The 8,227-nt window shown below is 45.8% G+C and overlaps 1 non-coding gene across 1 annotated transcript; it reads right to left on the reverse strand.

Annotated features, from left to right (window-relative positions):
* Nucleotides 1-3,829: 3,829 nt before the first annotated feature.
* On the reverse strand, nt 3,830-3,911 carry TRNAS-CGA (transfer RNA serine (anticodon CGA)). Its single transcript has one exon. It is a non-coding gene; the product is annotated as a tRNA-Ser (tRNA).
* Nucleotides 3,912-8,227: the final 4,316 nt, after the last annotated feature.

Here is an 8,227-nt window from a genome sequence, read left to right on the forward strand (position 1 = left end):
ACTAACGCGTTTGGCAGTTGTGACTGCCAATAGCAGCGCCATTTTGCCGGTTAGCGACTTGAGGGAGACCTCTTCCAGAGGTTCAAATGGCTGGCCACATAGGGCGTTCAGGACCGGAATAAGGTCCCATTGGTGGACAGGGGTGTTTACCACCGGTCTCAGCCTAGTTGCCCCTTTAATAAAGGTGCTCACTAAGGAATCCTGAGACAAACGCCTCCCCAGATAGGCGGACAGGGCCGCTACGTGTACCTTGAGTGTGGCCGCAGCAAGACCTCCGTCTAGTCCGTCTTGAAGGAAGTCCAGGATCGCCTCCGTAGGGGGATCGGTGGAGTCCACTTGATGCTGCAGACACCAGGCATTAAAGATGTTACCTATTCGACGGTAGTTCCTGTTAGTCGAATCTGCTCTGGCGCTGGATAGGGTCTTCAAGACGGCTTGTGACAGTCCTCTATTCCTCAATAGGGACTGGTCAACCTCCAGGCTGTCAGGTTGAGTCTCCTCAGATCCTGGCATCTCAGCTCTCCTTGGGTTACCAGGTCTGGGAGAGGGGGAAGCCTCCAATATATGCCCTGACTCATTTGTATGAGCTGAGCAAACCAAGCCCTTTTTGGCCAGAACGGGATTATGGCTATTCCCGAGGCTTGGTCCTGTCTTATTTTTATCAATACCTTCGGTATGATTGGAATTGGAGGGAATATGTAAAACAGCCTGAACCTCCATGGGATGGACAGGGCATCCACTGCCAAGGGATTGTCCTCCTGGTACAGGGAGCAGAAGGTCCCCACCTTGGCATTGAGTCGGGTAGCCATAAGATCGACCTCCGGGAGACCCCATCTCTGGACGATCTGTTGAAATACGTGTGGATTGAGAGACCATTCTCCTGATACGGTAATACCCCGACTCAGCTGATCCGCTACTATGTTCAGGGAGCCCTTTATGTGAACAGCAGATAACTGGACCAGATTCTTCTCCGCCCAGGCCAATATGAGATTCGTCTCTCTCAGCAAGGTTGGTGACCTGGTGCCCCCTTGTTTGTTTATATAGACTACCACCGTCGTATTGTCTGACCGGATTTTGACAGACTTGCCTTTCAATTCTGGGGCAAAGTGTACTAGGGCCAGGTACACTGCTCTGAGTTCCTTGAGACTGGATGACCCCAGCTCCGGACATCTCCATCGTCCTTGTACAGTTTTGTCTTGACAATGGGCTCCCCATCCCCACTGGGATGCATCTGTTGTCAACAGGGTCCACACTGTCGGGACCGTGGACCTTCCGTCTTTCAGGTGTATCCACCATCTGAGGGAAAGACGGGTAGCAGGAGAAAGGCAGATCTTCTTGTGCAATCCCCGTGGAGACCTGTTCCAGGTTCTCAACACTTCCATCTGCAGGGGACGCAAATGCCATAAAGCCCAAGAGACCGCCCTGGCTGAGGATGACATCAGGCCCAGGACTCTCATGGCGGTCCGGATGGTTACCTGCCGAGTGCGCAATAGGAATCGTGCACTGGCTTGGATTCTTTCCTTCCTTGGACTGGAGAGGAAGATCTGCATCGCTTCTGAATCCACTATAAATCCGAGGAATTTTCTTCGGGTGGATGGAACGATTTTGGACTTCTCCCAATTGATAATCCTAACTCCTGTAGGAAGTTGATGGCAAGGTTGAGCTGCTGGAGGAGGGCAGCAGGAGACTGAGCTTTCAGTAGCCAGTCGTCTAGATAAGGGACGATGAAAAGACCCTGAAGTCTGAGGGCCGCGGCGACCGGAGCGATCACCTTGGTGAATACCAGTGGGGCGGATGTGATGCTGAATGGCAGAGCTGTGAATTGATAGTGCTCCCTGTGGCCGGCCATAGAGACGGCAATCCTGAGGAACTTCCTGTGGGAACGAGCAACGGGACATGTAGATAGGCGTCCTTCAAGTCGAGGGTAACCATCACCTCTCCTGGCTGAAGAAACACAGCCACGGAATCCACGGTTTCCATTCGAAATGACCTCTTCCTGATAAACCGATTGAGGTACCTCAGATCTATTATCATCCTCCAGCCCCCGGTGACCTTGGGGACCAGAAAGACGGGGAAGTAGACTCCCAGACCGTGGTCTGAGGCTGGTACCTTCTCCAGGGCGCCCTTGGTAACATATTCGGCGACCGAGGCTTCTAGACTGGCCTGCTGAGAAGGTGGAAGAGTTCGGGTGGAAATGAACCGATCTGGAGGTGGAAGATGAAAGTCGATGTGATACCCGTGCTGTATGATCTTCAACACCCATGGGTCTTGGATATGGGTGAACCATGCTCTGGAAAAGGAGGAAAGACGTCCTCCCACAGGAAGGGGGGCCACAGGGAGCTGCCCCACGTCAAAACTCAGGCTTCCTCTTGGTGTCCTCCTTGGAAGCGCCGCGACCAGCTCCCCTAGGGCGATATCTAAAACGCCGTTGTTGGGAAGGGCGTCTATAATTAGAGGAAGAACCTCTGCCTCTAGAGGGAGCACGTCTGCCCCTGGATGCTTGAGGTAGGGACCTTCCCCTACCTTCAGCTAATCCCTCCATAATGGCGTCTAAGCTTTGGCCAGACACCCTTCCCGGCTCAAAGGGGAGAGCACAGAGTGCTGCTTTAGACGCAAAATCTGCCCGCCAAGGCTTTAGCCAAAGGGGTCTACGGGCCGCAGTAGACAACGCCATAGATTTGGCGGAAATTTTTAATTGATGGCAGGAGGATTCCGCCAAATAATCTGCAGCCCTATGAACTCTTTTCATAGAGGCCAGAATCTCATCTCTGTCTACGCCCAAGTCTATATCCCGCTCCAAGGCGGATAAGCGGTTGCGCAAAAAGTCACCAACCATAGAGGAGGCTATGGCCACAGAGGCTTGCGCGGAGGAAGCTGAGTAGACCTTCTTCAGAACGGAGTCCGCCCTACGATCCAGAGGGTCCTGAAGATTTGAACCATCTTCCAAGGGCACCAGGGTTCTGCGGGACAGCTTTGCTACGGCCAAATCCACCTTCGGGGGAGGCCCCCAGGAATCCCACTGGGTAGTGTTAATAGGAAACAAACTCTTGAAGATCCTGGAAAGCGAATGTCCTTTCTCTGGCTGTTTCCACTGCTGCGCCATAAGGTCGGTCAGCGTGGCGTCCGCATGGAAGGCAATATGTCCCCCAGAGGCAGACGTGGAGGCTTCCCCGTCAACATCTCGGCCCACTGTAGACCGGATGGACTTCAGCAGCCTGCCCGTTTGTTCATAATGGAACGCAGTTCTGCTGGAATAACTGAGTCGTCCTCGGAGGAATCATCCTCTGCCACCCGCAGGTGTTACAAGGGGGGGGGGAGAGACGAGGAACGGAGCTCAGAGCATGGTCTCCTGGTGAGCTGAGACAAGGTGCAATGGATCCCTTTGAGGGAATCATCCTGCAAAACAAAAAGGAGAGTACAAGCAAGGGAAAAACTATTTACCCAAGCGATGCCCAAACTCACCATCTCCTTGACCCATGCCATCATATCTCTGGGAGAGGGCTCCACAGGTGGAGGACCTCTGCACCCGCGACAACGGGCCCACTCATAGCCTGAAAATAGGCAAGTTATAGGACCAGTAGTACCCCGCAGGGCACAACCTTTCAAGCCGCTACCTACCATCAGGGAGCGGTGTCGCAATCGAAGCAGGAAAGATGTTTCCTCTTGGAAGAGGTTTTCCTCCTACCATCCCCAGGAGGGGTAGTGGAGGATGACATATCCAGGTCCTGTAGACCGGACAGAGAGGTGACTTGGCGCCCAACGTGCGACTCGAACCCACGACCTTGAGATTAAGAGTCTCATGCTCTACCGACTGAGCTAGCCGGGCTGGAGCTGTGAACAGGATCTGAACCTGTGCGGGGAGACCCCATTGGATTTCGAGTCCAAAACCTTAACCACTCGGCCATCACAGCCGGTTCCCAATAAAGTTTACAAACTGGAAAAGAGTTCAAGATCAATGAACACCACAATCGCACGCCTTCAGCAGATACTGCAGGAAGGTCTCTGACACCAGGCCAGCCAGCCTCTTAATTCTGGCCGGCTGGAAGTGGGGGGAGCCACAATCAAAGCAGGTGAGGCAACCTGCCCAGACAACTAACCCTGTAATCAGGGGTCTGCAAAGATATACATTCCCCCCCACCAAGAGGCCCTTAACCCGGGCACTTACCCCCACATCTCCCCGTCTTTTCCGGCCTTTAATAAGGCCTGAATCTTCCCTGAGTGAGCGGCCGCCAGCGCCAGGCCGTTGCCATGGCGCTATGATACTTCCGGCAAAACCGGAAGTGCGCGCTTACAGCGGCCGGCGGGGAACAGGATACACAACAGTGTGGTTCCACCCGCCGGCAGTCCGCGCGGCCACCAGAGGCGGCATGCGGAGTCCCCGGACTCTCACCAAAATGTCAGGTAAGTCACAAGGAGCAGGGGAAGCGGAGGAGAGGGGGGGCAGGGGGGATAGAGGGGGGTAGCCACACATGGCTAACAAGCACCTTCTCCCCGCAGGGCACAGAAGGTGACAAGAAGAAAACAACCGCTCAGGAGGTGAGTGATCCTGCTGAGCTTCTCAAAGAGGACACAAGTCCTCCCACCTGTCCTCTGTCCACACAGGACAGAAAAAAACACGCAGAGGGGAGGTTCTTGTGCCCTCTTATAGGGCCTGCCACGCATTTGATTGGCTAATTAAATATCCGCCTGTCCTACCAGCACACAGGGGCAGAAATACCCCACATTGTGCCGCTGGTACGGACGACAGGGAAACTCAATTAGCTGAATAACATACACATTGAACACACATGCTATATATTTATATTGCATTCCTATACGTTTTAATTAGACCTAACATATACTTGTATCATTTGTTATTCTTGTTTTTTTTTTGTTTGTTTCATGGTTAGAGATAATGCAGGGCTTTCATCATTTCTGTTTCTGTATACGCAAATCTATATTAAAATGGTCACTGTCAGTTCAATAACATGGGGCCCGGCCTCAAAGGCAAACATATATTATACATTAGGAACACAGTTATTAGGGCATTTGCAGTGTCAAGTGAAACTTATGGCCTTTTAGACTCTACCAATAGAAGGGCCCAAGTTAAAACAAATAAGTTAACCATTATAGATGAAATGTAAAGATTGAAAGTCCTCAGTAGTTGATACCTTTTTTAATGGCTAACAAAAAATGGTGACATATTGCGAGCTTTCGGGACTGCTAGGTCCCTTCATGAGGCTGGTATAACACAATATCTGAAGGTAAGCCCACATACAGGAATAGAGTGTTTGGTGCACAATTGATGGAAACACCAAACACTCTATTTCTGTATAAATGTGCTTACCTTCAGATATGGGAAGAATATGCAAATCTGTCTCCCAAGATGTAAACAGGGAGAAAGTGCCACTGTTTGCTGCCCTCCATAGCAAGCAACCCTGAACATCATGCCCGACTTCCCAGAAGCCTTTGCTGCATGATGCGAGGTTATAACCAAATCAGTTTCTCAGCTACAGACGGCACAGTTTCTGTCTCTTTGGACGTCATCAGCGCAGCATAGAAAGAACTGATTTGGGTTAAGTGAGAGGCTGTGAGACCAGATTGTGGGGATAACGTCACTCCTTAGGGAGAGACCACCTTCTCAGGTGTGTGGAGACTTATAGCCATAGTTGCTCCACTGCAAAGGAACATGGGAAGAATATGCAAATCTGTCTCCCAAGATGTAAACAGGGAGACAGTGCCTCTGTTTGCTGCCCTCTATAGCAAGCACCCTGAACAACATGCCCGACTTCCCAGAAGCCTTTGCTGCATGATGCGAGGTTATAACCAAATCAGTTTCTCAGCTCACTACCTTCAGATATTGTGTTATACCAGCCTGATGAAGGAACCTAGCAGTCCCGAAAGCTCGCAATATGTCATCATTTTTTGTTAGCCATTAAAAAAGGTATCAACTACTGAGGACTCTCAATCTTTACATTTCATATCCACTGGTAATATGGTACAAAGATATATTTTTTCTCAAACATTATACAGTAGATGAGTTACCCATCTGACACAGCTTCATCTAATGATTGCTTCTTTATTTATTTTTTTACTTGAATACTTTTTTTTTTTTTTTTTTTTACATCAGAATCGCCCTCAAATCCTCTCATTTCTACTTTGTGGCACATCTTTAATGCATCTTTAATGCCGCTGTATGTACTTCATATTGAACTCCAAGGAAAGAGCAGCAGTTTATTCCAACTTCATTTTTTCTTCATACATTTTCAGGTATATATTATAATTACAAATCATACTTATTTTATGGCAGCATTTGTGTCATTAATAAATTATGTAATAAACAGGTTTTGACTCCTTTCTGTCCCCTCTATATGCTGCTGCTACATTTAAATATACCAATCCTGACTGTGTTTTCAATTGCTTATATCTCTTGATATAAAAGGGGTAGAACTGTCCATTTATATAAAGGTTGAGAATGTCATATTTCACTCATCAGAAGCATTTTTCTAAGTTTTACAATACCCAAAATATAAATGCTTGAAGTTACCCTTCCACCCTCTGCTTCTCTGTATTATACAAGAACTGTACTCCAGTGAGAAGCAGTATGCGAAACAAGGAGAAAGAATACATAAGGGACATAAGTGGATTTCAATACAGGATTTTATGAAAAGGAGTCAATTAGAAATCAATTAGTAAAGTAAATGACAAAATGTATTAATGGCACAAATACTTGCAGAAAACCAAAAAGTCTATGTTTAGGTAGACATTAAGCAGAGATAGCACTACAAAATAATGGAAATAAAATTGGCATGCATATTTTATTTAAATGATGGCTCAATTTTGAATAGAGAGGAGCAAATTTTATTTTTGCAAAAAAAGTTGTTTCAAGATTCGTTCAGTCATTTTTTTTCTGTTGTTTTAAAAGCCATAACTTTTCCATTTTAATATCAACATAGCCAGATGAGGGCTTGTTCTGCAAAGCGTTGCAGTTTTTTATTGCACCATCTCGGGAAACATTAAGCTTATTGGTCAAATTGTATTAATTCTTCCTTAGCAGGATGTGAAAACAAATCCCATTTTTTTATGTTCAAAATTTTGTGTGATACATTATTCCTTTATTCTGCTGGTCATTATGATTACAGTCATATCAAGTTTATATAGGTTTTTATGATGTACTACCTTTGTACAATAAAATCACTTATTTATCAAAAATGATTTGCCTTAGAATCATCATATTCTGAGAGCCATAATTTTTTAAATTTTTCTATCATCAAAGCGGGATCTGAAGCCTTTTTAAAGGGGCTCTATCACTAGGAAAAGTCATTTTTAACTAATCACATCCTTGCATAGCCTTTAGAAAGTCTATTCCACACCTACCTTTAGTATGTAGATTGCCTCAGTGGTTTCTGAATAAGTCCGTTTTTATTCATATGCTAATTAGACTGTTGCACGATACATCGTGCACACCTCTCCCTGTTGTTTCCTATGGGAGGCTGCTGATGATGATGACTCAGCTTCCTGTTTGCCTCACACACATAGGAGATAATAGGAGAGAGGAGGCTGCTGGGAACTTCCTGTGCTGGCTGAAAGCTCATTAGCATATGGATAAAAACTGACTTATTCAGAGACCACTGAGGCAATTTACATACTAAAGGTATGTGTGAAATAGCAATTCTAAAGGCTATGCAAGGATGTGATTAGTTAAAAATTACTTTTCCCAGTGATGGAGCCCCTTTAAATAGCACCCTTTTGGATTATATCTGACTTCTTGTTAACTTTTTATTACATTTTTTTTTTTTTGTAAAGCAATGTGACAAAAAAGCAGCAATTTTTTTTAAAAAATTTGCTATGGCATTCACCATGTGGAATAAATAATATTGCATTAAGGACACATGGGTTTATTATTTGTTAAGGGTTTTGTTATTATTATTTTTCTGCTGGAAGAAATAAAATAATGGGAAAAGGGTTACTTATTTTTCTTTTTTATTTTATTTAATACTTTTTTTCTGTTACAAAAAATAAACTATTGGGAAATGGGAATTTTATTTTATATTTTATTTTTTATTTTATTCTGTATAGTTTAGCTTTTTTTTAAACATTTTTAATTAGTCCCATAATGGAACTTGAACACTAGGTAGCATGATTGCCTGTATAATACACTACAATACTTCTGTATTGCAGTGTATTACAGTTGTGCTAAAAAAGTTTACATACCGTGGCAGATTTTTTTAATTTTTTTTGGCCTTTT

The sequence above is a fragment of the Leptodactylus fuscus genome, chromosome 1, assembly GCF_031893055.1.
Source record: "Leptodactylus fuscus isolate aLepFus1 chromosome 1, aLepFus1.hap2, whole genome shotgun sequence".
NCBI classification, from domain to species: domain Eukaryota; kingdom Metazoa; phylum Chordata; class Amphibia; order Anura; family Leptodactylidae; genus Leptodactylus; species Leptodactylus fuscus.